Source organism: Canis lupus, chromosome 9 (assembly GCF_048164855.1).
Source record: "Canis lupus baileyi chromosome 9, mCanLup2.hap1, whole genome shotgun sequence".
Lineage (NCBI taxonomy): Eukaryota > Metazoa > Chordata > Mammalia > Carnivora > Canidae > Canis > Canis lupus.
The window spans coordinates 7,528,629-7,551,020 of record NC_132846.1 but is presented as its reverse complement, the minus strand read 5'-3'; the positions used below and the strand labels follow the sequence as shown (position 1 = coordinate 7,551,020).

Genomic DNA, 22,392 nt, shown 5'->3' with positions numbered 1-22,392 from the left:
CAGAATGATTTTGTGGATGGATGAGCATCTGTTCTTATTTACAAGAATGCTACAGAGTACTGCCACGCTCTTTTCCTACCTCCTGGGACTTTTGTGAGGTTTATCATGATTATTCCAGCAGCACACCAGAGAAGACAAGAGCTTTGGAAGTATAAAATATGTTCAGTGTTTGCCAGTGACTAACAGTGCTTTCAATTTGCTACTTACTTTAACTTTCTGATTTTCTTCATCATGGAGTTCATGCCCAGCATGCTTAGGAGGTGAAAGTTGGCCAGGCAAAATATCTCAAAAGTATTTTGGTGATTCTTTTTCAAAAATTTTATATTGTTTAACTCGTAAGTGCACTAGGAGCTTGTTTATACTATTGGTAGACACAGTTTTACTGTGGTTTTCCTCAGTTAGGGTGCTGTTGTATGCCTGATCTCCATTTTCTCTTCTCTCTTCATCTGCCTGGACCGGGGTGGTACCAGCATTCACAGCCTCAGCTGAGCTCCACACAAGACTATATGCCATGGTGTTTCATAGCCACCAATCAAAGAGCCAACTTATGTTTTCAAATTAGAATTTGTATTCTTCTACTTTGGAGATTTGGAGTTACACTTAAGTCTTCTCTCTTTCACATCTCCAATCTCCATTTAACTCCCATGCTCTGCTAGTGTATCTATTTAACATTGTAGATATCCACTTTGTCCTCTCTATCCACATTGCCACTAATGTCTGGGATATTGTAAAATCTTCCTATCACTTCTACTGACTCAGTCTCACTTACTTCTAATCCCTCAGTTTACTGTCGGAGTGATCATAGGGATCATTCTAATACAAAACGCCCATCATGCTGAAAATCCTTCAATAGTTCCCCATTGTTTTCATGCAGAATCTGTTCTGCTTCTTCTGTCCATTTGCATCTCCTATAACTTCCTAATACTCACATAATATCACTTGCTTCCAGTCATACCAAACAAGTACTTGCATTTTAAAAACAGTCACTTGAATGTTGAAGGACAAGGAATAGCCACTTATGCTTATGAGAGAAAGTCAAGGTGGCTGGAAAGCCAATCTAGTGGTAAAGAATAACTGGCCCAAGGGCAGAGTTGTGAGAGAATGCGACTGTTCCCTGGAGGATCAGGTCTTTTCAAAATTCCCTGACCTGGGCTACATACCTTCTGCTTTGAGCTCCCAAAGTCAGTTCCAGCAACTATCCCACCCACAATGTTGTTGTACAGCATTGGCTAATGTGTGTCTCTCTCATTGCCCTGTGGACTCTCAGAGCTCTGGTTTTCACTTTTGTTTTTTAATCTTTTTATTCCTGAAGCCAAGGTTAATATATGGCACACAGTAAGAGATCAAACCCAGTAGAAACTCATTCTGAGGGAGTAAGTTTCCTTTCCCTTTGACGGAAAGTATATTTTTGTAAAGGATTTGTAAAGAATGACAAACATAAAGCCCATTTAATAAAAATACATAGGGATAGGATTGTGATTTCGTGTTCTGAGGACTGAGCATATCAACAAAAAGATTTCTATAGAACCTAGACAAAGCACATCTGGTAATCTAAGCTAAGAAGTGGATTAGAGGGGCACCTGGGTGGCTCAGTGATCGAGCATCTGCCTTTGGCTCAGGGTGTGATCCCAGAGTCCTGGGATCGAGTCTAGCATCAGGCTTCCACAGGGAGCCTGCTTCTCCCTCTGCTGTGTCTCTGCCTCTATGTTTCTCTCACGAATAAATTAATAAAATCTTTTAAAAAAGAAGTATATTGGAATTGCTCATAAGACAGAAAGTAGGAAAATGTTTGGAGGGCCAAATAAAGCGTGGCTGAGAGAAGAGTATTCACTCAGTAATTCATCAGTTTTCCTACATTTGCCGGCACCTTTGCTATTAGATATGACCACGTAAACAATCTGGACTAATAAAATGTGACATGTGTCACCTCCAGAATAAGGCAGTGAAAAGCCTATGCATGAGTCTTTCTCTCTTCTGATGTCAGGGCAATTGAAGAGATGATGCTGTACATGTTGCATCTAAAAGAAGGTAGTGTTCTATCAGCTTGGGTCATGGTATGGGACAGAGTCTTGTGCCGACTAATATGAAAATTAAAAAGTGTTATATTAAACTTCTGAGATTTGGGGAGGTGTTTGTTATTGCAGCATAATCTAGATCATCCTAATATAGAGAGAATTTAGAAAAAAAAAAAAACAATGACATAGAAATGTCCTTCTTAAAATTGGATGACAGTAATTTAATGCAGGTAAGTTGATGTCTTTCTCCAAGGACATTTAGACCTGAATACTCTTACAGAATACTACTGAGAGACAATCCTCCATGGATCTCCCATATGTCTGCATGTCTTATGATCAGAGGAACTGATTGGCTTTTTCTGTACTATCTTTTTAGGGATATTTGTAGAGTGAACATCCTTGGAAAATAGAAATAATGTCCCTCTCTGGAGCAAATTGTAGGATTACTTTCCGCCTTGGAAGATAATGGATAATAGTATACCATTCTGGAACAATGGACAGCCATGCTTATTATGTTATATATAAGAGATTCAGGTTCCCTAACTTGAGAGTTCCTCTTCTATAATGCAGCCCACTGCCTGTTCAGATGTTACCTACGCCTCTTCAAGTTGCCCTGTGGGAATTGGGACTTGGGTACCGGTTCAAGAAAATGCTGATAATACTCTGGCTACTGCTATTTTGTGAGTAAGAAACATCTTTGTTTATGACCCAGGATTCTCATGTCTTCTGCCAGCATCCATGAAACTATAGTGGAGTATCTTACTATTTTGCAAGTCAGGTAAAATCTCAGACCCTTCACAGTTCTTGACAAATACTAGGGAGAGCAAGTTAAATTTAGGGACAGGGCTTGATTTAACGGCAGCTATGATACTTTTCCTGAGAATCAAACAGATCATGGATCAGGGAGGTACTTCTCAGGGGCCCAGAGCTGTTTGAGCAGACCTCTATCAGAATTACAAAAGAATCCATTTCAAAGAAAGTATTTCATTGCTCAGACAGGAAAATGCCTTCCATGTGCGACAGATTAAAGCATTAGGAAAAAACTTTCAGGGTCAGTGTAGCTTCAGAGTACAAGTGCAGTGCTGTGAATTCTAGACCATGATGGTATTTTCTGGGTGCATATGGGAATAGGAAAGCAAAAGGTACACAAAGGAAGATATTATTTTTGAAGATATTTTTGTATTTATCATATGCAACGTCATGCAGACACCCTAAGATTTAACAATTCCACTTCTAGATATATCCTCTACAGAAACAATTATACCAGTACATCAGGAGATTACAAGAATGTTCACAACAGCACTTTTTGTTGTGACGAAACATTGGCAACAACTCAAACGATGAGCGACAGAAGACTGTATAAATAAATTGCATTGTAGTCCCACAATAGAATATTATTTGGCAGTAAAAATCAATCAGCATAAATGAATCCTAGACCATAAAGAACAAATAACTAAAAAGTATATGCATACAACATTTTTCAATTTTTATAAAGGTCAAAACAAACAGAATTGATAATATAGTGTTTAGGGCAGTGTTTTTAAAACTATTTGACAATTGGCCAAAAGAAGAAATCCATTTTATACTGTGATTCATGGACCACTGTAAGAAATAATTTCACACACAAACACACACACACAAGCACATGTATTACTTACCCTTACCATATCCAATGTACTGTGGCAATTGCCATTCCATTGTTTTATATATCATGAAAACCAAATTCTGGCAGTGACTCATTATTTTGATTTTATAGTCATAACTTGCAGTTGGAAAACTATTGATTTAGTGATATTTATGCGTGTGGTAAAACTATAAATAAAAGCAATAAAACAATAAACACAAAATATGTGATGGTGGTGAAAGGCAGAAAACAGGATAATGGGGGGAGAAGATCCCAGACAGTATAGTGAGATTGATAACATTCTACTTTTAATTATAGTGTTCGGTTCATGAATATTTATTTCATTATTTTGCTTAATTATATATTTACATTGCATATATTATGTGCATGTATCAATTATAACAAAATGTTTTTACAAAGAGAAAGGTTAAAGTGAATGGGGGAAAGGAAGAGTTTAGGAAGTGAAAGAAACAAGACAGGTTCTAGAAGTGACTAAGGATCCCAGCCCCTGAGGTGTCATGATTTGACCCAGGATTGTTTAAATCTAGAAATTTGTGTAGGTTTGCGAACTATTCCAATGTTAACCTGGGCTTCTGTCTTTGACTGCATGTTGAACTGAAGATGAATAGAGAGTATCTAGAGCTCAGTATTCCTTGTCAGAAATCACCTTTCTTTGAAGCCAGTTGGAATCCCTAAGGCCCCATCGGAACTCAAGGAAAAAGAGGACAAGAAGAGCAACAGACCAGACAATATAGGGAACTCTAAGAAGAAAACATTGGAGTCAACTATTCCTGTATTTTCTTCTAGCCTGAGCCATTTATTTCCTTATAGGGAAAAGGAATTTTTTCTTCAACCAGAATCGCACTTCTAAGATCATGCAAAATGAAAAAGAGAAGGAGCAATTAATCTACAGTTAATCAATGAAGAAAATTAGTCCAGCTAAATTGCTATTACAATATGGATTTTAAAAGTTTGAAATAGCATGAATCTCCATATTAATCATATTGATTAAATCAGTTTCATGGTTACCCTTCAACTTTTACTCTTTCAACACTAAATGACACAACAAATATCTGGGTCCTTGTGAGTTGTGGGTTTAATGCTAAAGACAAACAGTTCTCTGTGTTTTCTCATATTTGAGACCAGCTCGGAATGTGAGGTTTCACATCTTGCTTCTTTTCCATTCCAGAAAATATAAACTCTGTGTCATAGGATGTGTGAAATAACAAAATAATGATGTCTACCTAGGTAGTACCTTTTCTTTTTCTAATGAGTTTTTACATGAATTTATTCTAAAAGTAAAGCAATTCAAATATGCTGTTCACTGCATACAGAAATGCTAACTGGGTAATACATTTGCAGGGTGGGTAAAAAATTTGGATTTTATTTCTGTCATACTGGTTGAAGCCAATCCATCACCATCTAGCCTCACTCTGTTTTTTTTCAGGGCTTCTTAGCCATGGACATGATAATATAATGATAATCACAAATGATTCTCAAAGAGTTAGAGCCTAAGATTTTAATCTATTAAAATTCATTTATTTGACATATAGGAACTCTCCTAAGCACCAGGGTAGGACTTCAAATCTTCAGATTCCTCTAGGAGATGTGAAAAAAAATATGTGAAAAAAGAATATGTGAAAAAAAAATATCTCTAAGATTACATTCTAGAGTAGTCTTTGGTGCCACTCTGATTATTTCCAGCTTTCTGCCTCCTAAACACGTGGTAGGATTGCCCTTCCTGGGCCCTTGCGGATGTAAGGGGCTTGTGACAAGTTCTAGACAATGCATTATAAGGGAAATTCTGTGTCATTTTGGAGCTGAGCTTTTATTTGCTGCCGCAAACTCTGAGGGTCTTGGTCTGTTCTGGCACTCCAGCAGTAACCATTTGGTATGGGAGCTACTTTGTTGGCCTGGCTGTTCGTATGCAAATGATATGCAGAGTATATGTAGATTGAACAAGAAAGAAACCTTTGTTGTTGATTATGGGGTTTCGTAACTCAGCATGACCTAACTTGTCATTACTCCTTATAATAGTTCTGATCACCTATTTCAACGTGTGTGCACATGTGTGTATGTGTTTGTGTGTGTAAGGTTTTCCACACGCCCAACAATTCTCTAGACACCAGCTGGGTGTTCTACAATTCAACACAATTCTGACACTATCTACCAGGAGACAATATCAGATTCCGTGGGTTAAAGGCTCAATCCCAAAAGATTGTCCTCCAATTCAGATGCCAAATGCAAACCTGGGTTATCACTTATGCTTCTGACCATATGGCTACAGATTGGAGGTTCTCATGACACCCCTCTTCAAGTGCAACTGATTTGCTAGAGTGACTCTCAGAATTCAGATAAACATTTTATTTACCAGATTACTACAAAGGATGTTAAAGGATATGAATCAATAGCCAGATGAAAATGTAAATAGGGTGAAGTACACAGAAAGAGCTTGGAGCTTCTGTACCTTGTCTAGGGCACCACTCTGCCAAAATCTCCACGTATGCCAGTCTGGAAACTGTCCAAACACTGTCCTTTTGGGTTTTTATGGAGGCTTCATTACACAGGCATGATTAATTAAATCATTGGCCATTAGTTGTTGAACTCAATCTCTAGTCCTTCTCCCCTTCTTTCCCAGGGGTTAAGGGTGTGAAAGTGAAGGTGGGAGGTGGGATTGAAACTCCCAACCCTCTAATTACCTGGTGGTTCTCCTGGCAACAAGCCCCCCTACCCCATCCTCTGTCTGCCTGTCAAAAAGCACCCTTATCTCTTACTTCACTTAGGAAATGCCAAGGGTTTTAGGAGCTCTGTCAAACATATATTGCTTATTACAAATTACAATATCACACTATTATACTTTCAATGGTCCAAATCACTTTGGCAGTTATACAGTAAGAATGCTCTAACTGTACTATATTATGGTCATGGTAAACATTTCTCAATGATTGCTGTACTCTGTCTTGTCAACTCCAGTTTTTTTATCCTTTTCTTTGTCACAATCCAGGCAATGAGTGTCAAAAATTCCTGCTATTTGAATGAAGGCAATATTTTTGTTTTCATGGAACCCGGAAAATACTTGGCAGGGGAGGAACACCTAGAAAAATCCTAAATGGAAAATCAGAAGGAATGGCATTTCTAGAGCACGTACTCTTAGCTTCTGACTGTACCAGAAAAGGAGATATTGATGAGATTGGAACAATGGCCGTGGCAGCACAACTGACTGTTTACTGTGGAAAGTTTTGAGATGACCCTGATCTCAGGTCCCTTGAGTACACTGAGTAAACTCATACAATATTTGCTTTTACATATGTTAAACATAAAGAAAACAGAAATTCTGGGAGATAAAAAAAATGTTAAGAGAAGTAGATAAGCCAAAGAATATTTATTTTCGAAACCTTTAACCCCCAGTGAAAGAGAATTTAGGGGAGCAAATGGATCATAGAATTTTAGAGTTAGAAAGATTGTTAGACATCATCTGGGTCACTTTCCTGATTTCACAGATGAGGAAATTGAAGTCCCAAAAGGTTAACTGGGTGGCTCAGAGTCCAGACAGTTATTTGATGAGAGAACTTGATTTAAATCCATTGCTACTTCCCTTCTATCATATAATTTCAAGGTTTTCATAAAGATGAGATTGCTGTCTTCTGATATTGCACCTAGACCAAAAGCCACCCAAATAGAAGTTCAATTATAAATGACACAGAAAGCTTCAAGAAAGAATATGTCCTTGTACATGATGTATAGTACAGATATTACTCATTTTAGATGAACTTGAAAGATAGGAAATGACTGTAATTTATTTTTTATTTCCTGACTCCCCTATTAAAGACTTCGTAGACTGGGTATACTCTGTTTCAGAGTAGAACCCACCAGCCAGGGGTGACATTGTGGCCAAGCATTAACTAAATGCTCTAGGTGTACAAACATTAACTTGCTATATATATTTTTTGAGCTTTGAGTGGAATCAGAGAGTCCCTCAGAGTGAAAAAATGTTTCATAAACTTCAAAGCAATAGTAATTGATGATGTCTCAGTCCATTAGCAACTATATCTAACCAGTTCCAGAGTCTTGTTGGCTTTTTCTTTGAAGGCCTCTACTGTCTCTCCTTTAGCCTCCCTGGTTTGTTTGTTAAACTCCAAATTCTCAATTTGTTATTTGTGTTTCTCTATTATCCTGCTCCACTGTAACTACCTCACGTAGTCACAAAACAAATCACTTATCCCAACATGAATCTCAATTTTGCTCAAACTTTCCTTGTCTTAGAATAGACTTTGCCTCTTTTATATCCAGAGGATCCTTTAAAGGTCTTTTCTAAAACCTTTTCTGGCAGTCTTCTCAGGCTCTTCTGGCACACAGGAATCCCCTCTGCTTCACTGGGTGCTGGTTGCATATGAGAATCCTAGAGAACTTTGATAAATGTTCCCATTTAATAAAAATACCAATGTCTGGAACTACCTCACATCAATTAAATCATATATTCCTGCCATCATCACGGTTTAAAAGCTTTTCAGGTGAGTCTAAGCTAGAGCTAGGACTGAAAATCACTGTCCTAGAGAATTCACAAACTATGTTGTTCATGTAGGTACTTATTCATAATATAATTATAAATTACAAATTCAGTGTGACAATACTCAGTATCTTCATGTGTGTAAATTTTTCGCTGAGTTGGACAAATCTCATGAGTTTTGCATATCTTGAAACCCTGTGAAACTTGGTTCAGAGATGAACACAAGTGAAACCTGGAAAGGTAACCTTATTAGTAATATGGGCACAACCTGCACCTGTTTGTTTGTCTGTTTGTTTTGGCTTTTCCTATACTTCAAAGTTTCGACTTGTTTAAGAGGCAGATTTTTTCTTTTGAAAAGAACCTTCTTCATAATAATATTTATTTGTACTTAGGAGTAATTTAGCTATTTTTGGCTTACTAACTTAGCTTATCTTGGTTTATACATTTTGTAAAATCCTATATAACTCATCTGCATCAAAGCCTTCCTGCTACTGCTATTAGGATTTTTTTTCTTCATTAGTTTTAGTGCCATGGCACCTGCTTCAGTTAGTTGTGGCCTTGGAGAAATAAACAAAATAGTGAGGAATTAGAAATAATTTATAGGCCAGTTATATTAGCCTTTTGGCCTATCACGATCAATAAGGCAAGATGTGGCACCTAATTTGAGTTCAAACTCTCAAAAATGCTGTGGGTCTCACACTAGAAAGATGTTTTATGACATTATGAATATCTGCCACACTCATATCTCCACCTTCTGAACAATTCAACAAGGGAGCCATTCTTTGCATATGACTTGCTGTGCTTTATACCACAAGACTCTTTTACTGAGCACAACCAATTAGACCAGGGACTACTGACTGAATTTAAGACTATGAACAAGGTAGAGGGGGAAATTATGGAGGCTTTGGATTGGAAATACTGTCCAAGGGATGCATTTACTCCTACAAAAGCAGAGCACACAAACAAAACGTAACTAAACTAATTGTATTTTGTGGGGATTTTCAATTAGTAGTGAAAATAAGTGGAAAAAGAAATTGGAGCTAGAGAAGCTGAGTCGAGAAAAGGAGACCTCTAGACTACTGTTCTGTTCTGAATGATGATTCAGTTCTTCATAAGCTCTGTTTTCTAAAACTAGACATTTTCCTGAGCTGTATTTCTTCCTTGTGTTCCTGTAAGATTAACTCCTGTAATCCTTGGTAACCTGAGTATGTTATTGCCTCCTGAAAAGAACCAGGCAAGCTCAAGTGTCTCTGTTGGGAATGTACTATAATTTCCCCAGTCTGGTTCCCATAAGCAAAACACCAACAATAGCTCCTAATATATGCTCATAGGATTCCTTTTCAAACTCCTTTGCAAATAATCTATAATACAACTGGGGATGGGGAATATGTGTCTAGAAGGACACGATATTAGACAGATATTTTGTAATTGTGACTTTTGCACATAATTCAGAACTATTTGAGTCTTGGAATTAAGATACAGGACGATTCTTATTGCTATTGTTAACTCCTCCCAAAGCGTCTTTATTCTGATAATTGCTCACACAGGGTAATTAACTATGTTCTAGGCACAGTTCCAAACATCTGCCTTCTAGCAGCTCATTTAATCACCACAATAAATTTATGGGAAAGGTGCTATTGTTAATATTACCAACCTTATATTTGAGGACACTGATACCTAGGCATGGAACCTATATCCAAACTAATGTGAGTTCTCTCCAACTTGTCTGGGTGGTCTGGGCCAGCTGAAGGTCTTGTCAGGGACGCCACTACAACTCAAGGGGTGGTTTTCACTTTCCATTTGCCTGAATTAAGAGAGAATATGGAAGAGGAGCTTAAGGAAAAATGTGGGACAAAGACAGGTGAGTACAGACATGTGGGAAGCACAGGTCAGGTCTTGAGGTCTAGCTGGTGACAGACCAGATTCAAACTCAGATAGTCTGATGTCAGGATTCATCACCCAATCTCTTCCCTATAGTTTTGCAGTGACGTCCATCTCCAGTATACCCTCTGTCTTTCTTCAATGAAGAAGAAAATATTAATGGTACTAAATCATCTTCAGCAGTTAGAATCATCACATAACTGAAAAATAGATGCATTTTTAATCAGGAATTGAAGTATTAAACCATTGGACATAGCCAACAGCCTTTCATTTACAGAGTTTGGGCTTAAATTTCATGTTTGCTGATTAGCTACTTGGGAGTAGAGAAGGGTAGAAAATCCTTCTCAAGTCAATCTATCCTCAAGTGACGATGAAGAACAAAGAACTGATTGCTTTTTTTATTTCTATTAAAGCATAATATGGCCCAAAAGACACCTCTTTGTTTTTTCTCAAGATCCCATAGATTTATATAAATGTTTCAGGATTTCTTTTCCTCTAGTGCCCACAGTTCTTGGTCACATCCCTTGGAAGAATGAAGAGGTAGACCAGACAAAGCAGTGGGCAGCCAAGCAAGGTTTATTGAGTAATAGTACAAAGCTCTGGAAGGCAGAGGGGACCTTAGAGGACTGCCTTTGGAGTTTCTAAGTCTAGGAGTTTTTATGAGATTGTGGCGAGCTATTTTAATATGATTAACCTTCTAAAAACCCAATCAGGTTTTGTTCCCTTGCTTATCTACCTATCAAGTAGTTGCTCATGTGGGAAAATGTGGAGGACTCCTTCCAGAGTGGTGTAGAATAATAGGATGAGGTCTTTTTCCTTTTAAAGGTAGTTTCCTCTTGGGATGGGGGGTGAGGGTGGAGGTTGCGGCTTGCCCCTCCCTGCCTTTGCTGACTATCCTCCATTATAAATAAGCATTATAAACACATTTCTCCCTTAGCCTCTGTGATTGATGTCTATGTGTTGCGTGAGGGCATTTCTTTCCCTCACCATGTCTTTGTAGTTAAATGAATTATATCTCTTAACAACCCTCACTGGAATCCTTGCTTGCTTGACCCATGATCCATGATCCATTCAGGTTGCAATAACATACGGTTCCCCTTTCCTTGTCCACTGATTAGCATCCAGCTAACTTTCCTACCCTGGGGGGATCAGGTGAATGAAACGTGGCAGAAGGGTAGAAAGGGAAGAGAATAAGTGAGCCCAAAACTTCAGCATAGCATTATCCACATTATCCACATGAGTTGTTTTATCTGTAAGCAGACTGCCTTTTTTGTAACCCCAGATAAGGGAAAACTGTAGCCAGACTAAGATGGAAACAGGGAAATCCAGCCATTGCAGGCATTTGTTCTTATCTTTTATTTTTGTAAAAAATAACAAGAAATCTCAGCAGAAAAAATCAATGCTTCATATGAAACCCAAATTTACAGTTTGTGTAAGTGCATTTTTTTTCCAGAGCCACTAATGTTGTTGTGTTGATGCCCTACATTTCCATTCCCTCCCATGCCCAGGAGGGGAATTTAGAACTTGAATAGACCTTTAAGATCACATAGTCTAACCCTCCCTCATGTCCCCTCCTTCTCCTAATAAGGAAAATAAAGCCTCAGGAGGTTAACCGACTTGCACAAGGTCACAGGAGCTCAATTGTCTCCTAAACTCCACCCGGAACTTTTTTCATTTCCAGCTTTAAATTATTTATTCAGTTTTTTGCCATTTTCACTTCATTGAAATGAACTCTCTCTTCTTGCTATTATATCCTGGAAGCTATTTATCCAACCTGATTTAATTGCATTTTCATGCAATTGTATTACATTTTGAAATTGCTATTACATTTTATATTCTCTGTGTTTTTATGCCCTAGTGCCAACTGTTAGCATCCTCTGTGTCCTGCTTTATTATTAAATTACCCCAGGTGTTTCTTAGGCTCGGTTTACTTATATTGCAACACAGAGTTAAACATACTCACATAGGCAGAATGTTTCATATCCTAACTTTGCGTCTGTGAAGGGAAGAAGTAGAAAGCCATGGGTTATTGTTGTGGCTTTTTTGGTGTTTACTACATTACCATTACAATAAATTAGCATCCCTGGTCTCCATGTTTCCAAATTTCCCTCCAGTCCTCTCTCATTTTTATAGGGCCATTCAGAGAAGAAGCTCTCTCCTGGAACTGCCCCTGCCTTCTGAAATTAGCTTTAGGAAGTCAATGCAGACATCGAACATTAAGTAAATGAACCCCAATTTAAAAAGGATTTAAGCAAATTAGATGGAAAAGCTCAAGGGAGACCAAAGCGATCTTCATAGGTCAAAAAGCCTGAGAAATTATTTAAAATATTACCTGTTTTCTTCCAGTGGGCAAATCGGTAAACATAAACCGAGGCAAAGTTGGAGAGCTTGTTAGAGTGGAAGAAGATTTTGACTCAGAAAAAACAAAACACCTTCAAAAGTAAAGAGAAAATCATTATAGCAAAAGTCGATAAAATATGTAGCCAAGAAAATGTCTCTCTTGAAAAAAAAAAAAAGTTCAGTAGAATAATAGTGCTTGCCAATTATGGGGAAGATATTTTGATGCCTGCTCAGGCTTGGGCTTTATTTAGATGGACTCCAATCCAATCCACTGTCAGCTGAATTATATGCACCATGGACTTCAAAGGCTCTGTGCTCAATGAGAACGTCCAGGATGGAGTGCTGTGAGAAATAAATGATCGTGCGGCAGGATAGGCTGCCAAGCTGTGGCGATCACTTTCCAGTCACTGAAAAAATGTGGTTGTGCAAATGGACGTCACGCTGTGATAAGGGAAGTCCAAAAATACAGTTGCAACACAGTGAGCAAATTTAATGGAGGCAAATCTTTCACTTCCCTTGGACAGCTCTGCTCTGCAGGTGGTTTTACTGATGGACATAGTTACGTATGTGGGTGTGTAAACAGACATGCATTGAACTCCCCCTTCTTAAATAGGTATGTCAGAGTTAAAGCCACAGCAAAACTTTCAAGAGCTTGGGTGAAAGTCACATTCACTCCAGGTATTTGCTTTGGCAATTTACCCTGAGTCCTAGGGAGGGCAAGCTTATCCAAGGCACTATCATTACCTGGGCTGCTTTTGGGGGGCAGGGAGCTCTCTGTCTTCTGCAAGGCCACTTGCATTCAGAGAGTGCCATAGGAGGGATAACAGCTGAAGTACGGCAGCTTTTCTCTACACAGCCCACTTCTTAAACCTTAACCTGCATTAGAATCACCTGGAAGTCTCTTTAAAGTGGACTGTTCCGGTGCCTGGGTGGCTCAGTGGGCTAAGCATCTGCCTTTGGCTCAGGTCATGGTCCCCCGAGATCTGGGTTGGAGCTCCCTGTTCAGCGGGAGCCTGCTTCTCCCTCTCCCTCTGTTCCTTCCCCTGGGGTTTCCCCTTTCTCACTCCCTCAAATAAATAATAAATAAATAAATAAATAAATAAATAAATAAATAAATAAATAAATAAATAAATCTTTAAAAAAATAATAAAGTAGATTGTTGGGGTGCCTGGGTGGCCCAGTCAGTTGAGCATGGGATTCTTGGTTTTGGCTCAGGTCATGATCTCAGGGTCATGAGACTGAGCCCCAAGTCAGGCTCTGTGCTCAGAGGGGCATCTCCTTGAGATTCTCTCCCCATTCTTCCCCGTCTGCCACTTCCCTTGCTTGATCGTGCTTTAGCTCTCTCTCAAATAAATAAATCTTAAAAATGAATGAATGAATGAATAAATACAAGTGGATCTGGGGGACTTGCTAGGGTGGGCCTCAAGAATTTCCATTTTTAGGGCAGCCCGGGTGGCTTAGCGGTTTAGCGCCGCCTTCAGTCCAGGGCCTGATCCTGGAGACCCTGGATTGAGTCCCACCTCAGACTCCCTGCGTGGAGCCTGATTCTTCCTCTGCCTGTATCTCTGCAGCCCCCCCGCCCCCGTGTGTGTGTCTCCCATGAATAAATGTATAAAATCTTAAAAAAAAAGAATTTGCATTTTTATTAAGTTGCCAGGTAATGTTCATGCTGCTGGCCTGGGAACCTCACTTTGAGCACACTGATTTATGAGCACCCTGCACCCAATCTGGATGCTTGCATGCATGTTGCAAACACAACTCCACCTTAAATGAAGGCATCTCTCTCTATTTGCCCAATTTTACATATTTTGTTGATGTCAAAGCACATGATGAGAAATGCTAAATTATAGGTATTGCTGTTGAGCTGGCGCAGTCTTATGTCTCCTCATTTTCCCACTTTAGAAGGTTGGAAGGAGATAAAATTATGATAATAATTGGAGAGCTTTTATAAGGGAGACACTTTTATGCAGAATTACTCCCATTGTAGGGCTAAATGTTAGATTCAACAATAGAAATCTCATTTTCCTGCCTTCCCCAGCTATTCTCCAGGAATCCAGCCTTTAAGGTATACAGCCAGTCCCTGACTTGAAAGCAATATGTTCCCAGTGACACCGCCTTAAAAATAATAATTTGGGGGAAAGATCTTCACCAGTAAGGGGCTGTGGCTTTTTGTGGTTTCTGGAAAGTTTCCCTTCACTGTGATGTGGGCACCCATCTTAGACTCTTCCATTCAGAACAAACAACCATAGACTCTCAAGTGGAAGCTTGTGTGGCCAAGAAGCAGGACTGAAGAGTCCATTCTGACAAGACAGGTGATAGAGGTGACGGCTCATTCTTCCTGCATGGGCAGCAGAGGCAATGTTTCTGGAGGAGGAATGGTGCCTGGGCAGCCTCAGAGATGTCACCTGAGGAAGTCCTGCTGGCCCCAAGCACCCTGCAGTGGGGCTTTGAGCAAAGTAGCCAGCTTCACAGGGAAGTTTCAGAATGCCCCTGTGGGGAGGGCCTTGTGCCTAGTACTCAGGCATTCTCAATTCTGAAAGTGTTCATTTTAATTTGTATAAATGTCATCTGTTTCAATCAGACAGATTTCTGTTGCTTATGACCGGCAACCTTGACTGGTGCAATTTTTATGCATTTATACAGCAAAATCTCAAAGATCGTGAAGTGAAAAGATGGAGAATAATGAGTATTATATGAAGAACATGTCTTTATACATGATTACAGAGTTTAAGATAGAAGGATATGCAAAAAAATAATTACCAATGTGCTTAGTTTTCATGTTGAACACATCTTCTGGATTGTGTTTTCTTTCTTATTGCCATGTATCAACGTGTTATATAGTAAAATTTTAAGTGAAATACCATATAAAGGTCTCCAGTGTCCCAACAGTGGAATTCTAAGGTATTTCATTCCTGTGCTTTTAACTCTCTGGGGCTCTTATTAACATCACCAACTGAGGTTTCCTTGGAAGCCGTGGTGGGTATTAACCAGAGCTGGGCCATGGTGATGCCCACGAGGTGTGCTGAACAGCCTTGCCCGGGGAACATTTGTTTTCCGATGTTGGTGGAGAAAGTCATCCTGTAGGACTGTCTTCCCTACAATGTGGAGGCCTCACCTCAAAGAGTAAGACTCAGTGGTACTGGTTCTAATCTGGCTGGAAAATATTACCCAAATGACATGGAAGGATGCATCCACCCGCTGGGCTTCCCTGGATCCACCACAAATCCAGCTGGGGTGGAAAGAAATACAATTGTCAGGACAACTTCTGGATAGATGGGTGAATTCTGTGCTTAGAGAATAAAAAACAATTACCAAGGAGACTAACAATTTCCCGTCATATGTTTTGTGGCAGATACTGTGAGGGGTATCTCACAGTATCTGCCACATATCACAAGGGGTGCCCCTTGTCTGTGCTGTAAGGCGACTAGCATGGGGGAGAGAGTATAGGTTTTGCTGCCAGATTGCCCTGAGTTTGAATCTTGTTCTGCCCCATCAGGGTTACTTGATTTCAGAACTTCATCTTTTAAAAAAAGGAAAAATAATACCTAGTTCATAATATAGTTATGAAATTTGGACATAATATATGTAAAGTTTCTAACATAGGGCCTAGAACATAGTAGAAGCTCAATAAAGAGTAGCCCTTATTCCCAATACCATCTCAAAAACCATCTAAAGTTCTCACCAGAGTTAATAGGGAAATGAGCTCCAGATGGTAAAATTTTCTTCACAGAACACAGCTACTTTATAATATATAGGATTCCTGTTTGGAAACAGATGGATAACTTTTAGAGGGTTGAAAAACAGAGTAATTGTAGTCTAAATTTCCTATACCATTGCTATTAAAACCATCTACAGTCTCTTTTCCCAAATATACTAGATGAATTACTGAAATTTTGAAAGATTTAAGCTTGACAATATAAGTTATCTGCCCCATTTCCCCCAATCAAATATTTTTTTCCCATCAATCCTAATGTGAAATGGCACAGAAGACCATAAACACTTTTTTTTCTCCAAACACTACCACTGAATATTTATCAAGCCTTAATAAAACTTTTAGCAATATTATTAATAAAGCATTTTTATCAATAATTTGACATCCATTCTTACAAGTATCATAGTCTTGCAAGCCGGTTTGAGGTGGTTGAGAAAGCCCATCTTACAGCTCCTGACGGTGTGCCCACCAGGGGAAACAGCATTGCTTCTTGTTACACAATCTCCTCCTTGGAGTGGAAATGAACACAGGTCATCATGAAACCTGCCATCTTTAGGATTTGTGGATCAGAATGAAAGGTTATATGACCACATATTTAAAGTTATAAGCAGGAATCGATTCAGAAGATGTTAGCTTCAGATTCTGAATAGAGGCTCTGTTGACGTGGCTGTGTGTACCGTGAGTGGTGGCGGAATCCTGTTAGAAGGGTGTTAAATAGTTTTCTCAGCTTCTCAGGGAGTGTTGCTGCTTTGGGGCTCTAGCATGCAACGGCATTGAGTAATTGATGTCTTCTTATAGCTTACAAAAAGCTTTTCCGACTCTTAAATTGCCTTATTAAGAATATGTGTCACACGTTCCAGAGCAACCAGAACCCAGAAAATCCGTATTAGTTTCTTAAGACATTGACTCTTTTATCCTTTAAAAAGAAAAGGTATACATAATATTGTCACTTAGTTAAAAACAAAAAGTGTATAAAAATATAGAGAATCTCTCCCTCTCTTCTCCATTTTCCATCTGTTTTCCAGGCCCTACTCAACTCACCATCATAAATAACTACTCTATTTGCATTCAAAACCAAATACACATTCATAATATTCTTATTTCCTCGTCATTTTGATACAGGAGGTAGCACATTTTACATACTGTTCAGAATCTTGATTTTTTTCATTTAACAATATATCCTGGAGATTTTCTTAGAACAATATACGTTACATACTTTCTGTGTTAGTCTGGGTCCTGTGAGAAGCAGATGCCAAAACTGGATTCACCATGAAATGTCTGTAAGAGAATGTGGGAAAAGGGGTGTAGGAGAGTTGTCAGGTCACAATACAAGTCTGCTTCGAGTAGAAGAGAGAGAAGGAAAGTTGGTTGGGTGTGTTTTAGATTGTAATCCGGTTTGGCAAGAGTGTCAGGGAGCCCTTGGTCACAGTTACCTGTCAGGAGTCTCCAGTCTCCCAAGAATATCCCTGATGGATTGGGTTGTGATCTGGAAGCAGACAGGGATAGCATGGACTCCTGGGAAACACTGAGATAAATTTTACAGTGTAGCAGATGGGGCCTCAGTCAGCTCTGTCCCCTATAGTTGGAGGTTTGCAAGGCACTTTAGTATTAGGTAAGTCTTCTTTTCCCCAGATACCTTCCCTTTATGTCTTGTTGGGTCAGATGGTTTTCCATATGGGTCATATGGTTTTCCCTGCCTGGGAATGAGGCTGGGGAATTGTGCAATTGAGCATACTGTTTGGGGCAGAGAATACAATGTCACAAAATAACAGGGTATCATTAGCAAGGATCACAAGGCCAGTTGGTGTCGGTGACTGCCACACGTTTAATAAAACTTTGTTGGATGAATTAATGAAGATTTTAGGAGCCTGGCATTAGAGCTCCACGCAACCTTCAGGGGTCCTTCTTGGAATAACATGCCTTACCACCAGCCACCTCAGGCTGCGTATTTCCTCCAGTGAAAGAGAGAAGGGCAAGAACAAAACAAAACAAAGCACCTCCCCTCCCCCAAACACTGCTCACAGTAATAACTTAAACTGTTTAAAACTTGAGCTTTCCCCAAGCATTTTCACACTCCCCCTCAATCAATTTCTACATCTCTAGGTTTCTACATCAGACACTTTTCATTACTGTTTCCAAGAATCTTGTTAGTATTGATAAATTTAGGCAATAGATCAATATCTTTTGAATTAGTAGGATGGGATAGAGTTGCACCCAAAAACTCCCTAGAATAACCTCCAGAACCCTCCAGCCTCGTGCCTCTCACTTTCATACTTCTTCCTGTTTTGAGGGCTTTTGTATATAGCATCCCCACTGCTAGGAATGGTCTTCTGTGCTCTTCGGACCCAATTCCAGTGTATGTACGTAGTTAGGAGGCACTTCTCCACACCAATACGTGAGCAATTATGTGGACTCTGGCTGGGTTTCCCATAGTGCAACTGAATTCTGACACAATCTACTCAGAAATAGCCTCAGATTCCACAGGTTGAGGTCTCAGGCTCACCTGAGTGCTCCACCACCACTTCAGATGCCAGTTGCAAGCCCAGGCATCTGTGCTTCTCACCGACCACTATAGATTGGAGGTTCTGATGACCCCCCACCTTGGATTTGATTAATTTGCTAGAGCAGCTCTCAGAGCTCAGATGATCATTTTACTTACTAGAACTTCGGTTTATGGTCTCTTACGAAAGGCTATGACTCAGGAACAACCCGATAGGGGAGATGCACAGGACAAGTATGGGGAAAGGGCTCAGAGTTTCCATGCTCTTTCCAGGTGGGCCATTCTCCCAGCACCTCCACGTGTTCATCCCCCGGAAGCTCTCTGAACCCTGTCTTTTTGGGACTTTATGGAAGCTTCATGATGTAGACAACATGGAGTAAGTCATTGGCTATTGGCAATTGATTTAACCTTCAGCCCCTCTCTCTTTCTTGGGGGTTAGGGGGATGGGAATGAAAGTTCCAACCCTCTAATCACTTGGTTCCTCTGATGACCAGCCTCCACTTAGGTGATCTAGAGCTTTTTAAAGCCCCTTCATTAACATAACAAAAGCCCTTTCTCACCCTCACACTCTTAGCTCTCATCTTTCTTTCTTAAGTCCTTTACCTTTCCCCCTCCTTCTTCCTTTGCTTATTAATGCCAGTAAGTAGCCGGGGTGTGTCACATAGACTTCTTAAAATTCACTTGAAAAAAAGAAGAGGTTTTTTTATGCATAAAAAGGTTGAGATTCAGAGAGACTTTGGCCTGACTTTCCACATCTAGCTGGTGGCAGTCTTATTAAATTTAGGCAGTAGAATATGGTATTAAGAGTATGAACTTCAGGGATCCCTGGGTGGCTCAGTGGTTTGGCGCCTGCCTTTAGCCCAGGGGGTGATCCTCCAGTCCCGGGATTGAGTCCCACGTCAGGCTTCCTGCATGGAGCCTGCTTCTCCCTCTGCCTGTGTCTCTGTCTCTCTGTCTCTCTGTCTCTCTCTGTCTCTCATGAATAAATAAATAAAATATTAAAAAAAAAAAGAGTATGAATTTCAAGGTAAAAGTTCCAAGGTTAGGTTTCCAGTTCTTCTTATTCACTGCATATCCTTCAATAAATTCTCTTCTCTAAGTCCCAGTTTCCTTCTTCTTAAAATGAAAATAATAATAGGGGCACCTGGGTTGCTCAGTTGATCTTCAGACTGTTGATTTCACTCAGAGCATGATTTCAGGGTCATGGTCTCAAGCCCTGTATCAGGCTCTACACTTAGCTCAAAATCAGCTTGTCTCTTTACCTCTGCTCCTCCCCACACTCATGCTATCTCTTAAGTAAATAAAATCTTTTTAAAAAGGATAATGATAATACTCCCTTATTAGGATCTTATGAAATATTGACATGCAGCCCAGTGTCCAGTATGTAGGTATATAGTGGCTTCCCCGGAAATAGGAGCTGGTATTATTGAGTTTTCTGCCTCTGTAGGCCAGCTGTCTCCAGGATGCCCCAACTCACTCAGACTGGGAGCTCTGTGTCTTCACATTGCTGGTGGTAGTGCAGGTAGGAGTAAGGTGTTAGGAAGGAGACACAGGGGTTGTACTGGAGGCTGCCCTGAAGGAGAAAAGGGGCAACGTGTATAAATTCATTAATTGCTGGGTTGAGAACTGAGTATCTTTATCTTACAAACCCTGCCTGGGTCTTTTAACTTGCCAAAAGTGCTGAATGCATGACACGGGGCCAGGTTTGGGGTGGTTTCCACCTTGAACAGTACTATTATAACCAGTCTCCACTGCTCAAACTTGGGCCACTTCCTGGATGACAGCATCCTGTATGGTTGGATATTTTCAAATACTCTTGGAAAGGAGATTCTACATTTCCTTGAATAATACCAGAAATTCCTAGCAAGATACCAGTTATTTCCACCAATATGCCTCTGATTTCTTCATCACCTGCCTGGATTATATAGACCAGAATAATCTGCTGAAGATCTCTGGGTGACTTTATTATGGAGTTCAGGCACCCCCCAACCCAAGGAGTTCAGGCTTAAAAGGTAGTATCTGACTACTGGATGTTAGTGTTACTGAGAAAAGAATGCAGTGTTTGCAACTCATCTCCAGCGCAGCAGCAATTCTGAGATGCACCTGCAGGCCACTGACATTGATTTCTATGAATTGTTTTATTCTTGTCGGAATCGATCCATCAGCCAGTGGCCACCTCATCCTTGGATGCGACTTCATCATGTTTCCATCTTCTCACTTGTCTCTAGCCCTCCAGCCTGTCAGGAAGGAACAGGTTACCTTGGAGACAAGATGTTTGGAAAATGTATGAAACCACTACCTCTGATTCAGTTATTAGGTATCTTATGTGATTCTCTTTGCTTAATTTAAAAATCCTTTAGAAAGGATTGGTAAGGAATTTCAAAATGGATGATTTTTTTTTTTTTTTAGACATGGAGATACATATATCCAAGGAAGTTTTAAAAATCTTCTTTTTTCTTTTTTTTAAACGATAAGGTGAACAATGCTCTGGGTTTCCCTGAAGATCCTTGTTAATGCAAAGAGGAAAATGGATGAAAGGACTTCTCAAGGTTCCTTTCAGCCCAAAGAGCTCAAAAAAGTAAGTTTACACAGGGACAGAAGCCTATGTAAATTTAGGCTGTCTTATTCTACTATTTTGATAAATATTATATGCCAAAATTTTTTATACAAAAGAAAATTAAAATTTTTTTATATGTTTAAGCATGTGTTTTACCATTTTCGTGTCTATATGTGGAAATACATATATAGGACCTTGGTATGTATGTATGTATGTATGTATTAAAGATGCATATACACTTCCTGTATAGGTAGACGTCATACTTGTCATACTTTTAGCCTCACAAGCTGTTCCTTTTGTCCTCTCTCTCCTTTTAAGGGGTGACTTTTTTCCTACTGCTTATGCATTAACAACTGATCAGTGGCCGTTTTCCAGAATTAGAGACTTTTCAGAGTCAAATGCTTATGGAACCATAAATATCAGACAGTGGCTACATTCCAAGAATTTCCTGGCATGATAAAAGGAGGGTCAAGCTTTCTACTACAGACAGTGTTGTTTATACAGCCCAGGGAATGCCTAAGTTAACTCTGCTTCTGCAAGGGGTTTGACCCTGTAGGCTGTAAACTATTAACCACAGTGTTCCTTGAACCACAAGGAATAAGCACAGATCTCATTAGGGAGCTTTGCGCTTTAATTCTTGTCATTGAGTCTGCAATTGACCCTACCGCGTGTTCCATTCAGTACTTCAAAGTAAGGTCATTAACAACCAAAGGTGAAGGGCCTGTGCCATGATCTCCTTAAATAAGTGGTTTGAGCTTAAATGCAGAGCCATGGGAACTTCCTCACCTACCTTTATAATGGATACTTTGGTGGAGACTGAAGCCCTACAATTTTCTCTATAGTCTGCATCTTTGTTCATGCCAAAGGCATTTAATCTCTTTTCAAAATTACTTTTACTGAGATGAAAAGAAAAAAAAAAGACTGCCTCAGAAGGAGGAGTTGAGTTCCATCCGGTGAGTTAAGGTGGTATACTTCCTGCACAGAACTTACTGTTTCCCATTGCTTAAAAGGAGAGAGAGGAGGCTGTATTATTCATGGAGCACTCTGTGTACCTGGTGGACCCTGCATAGGGCATTTTAGATACCTCCCATAACCTAGTCTTCACAGAACATGGTCAGTTAAATTTTAATCTGTCCCTCCTATAGGTGGATGAATGGAGTCCTAGAATAGTTAACTTGTCCAAGCTGAAAAAAGCTAGAATTAAGTCTATCTGAGCCCACAGCCAAGCTCCTTCTACTAAACCACATGGCTTGCCA

The 22,392-nt window shown here is 39.7% G+C and overlaps 1 long non-coding RNA gene across 1 annotated transcript; it reads right to left on the bottom strand.

Moving 5' to 3' along the window:
• Positions 1-7,052: 7,052 nt before the first annotated feature.
• On the bottom strand, positions 7,053-12,699 carry LOC140639350 (uncharacterized). The gene is made up of 5 exons (XR_012036088.1): positions 12,568-12,699; positions 12,360-12,459; positions 11,991-12,023; positions 9,801-9,950; positions 7,053-7,295 (listed from the first exon to the last, which is right to left on the bottom strand). It is a non-coding gene; the product is annotated as an uncharacterized lncRNA (long non-coding RNA).
• Between the last annotated feature and the right edge of the window lie 9,693 nt (positions 12,700-22,392).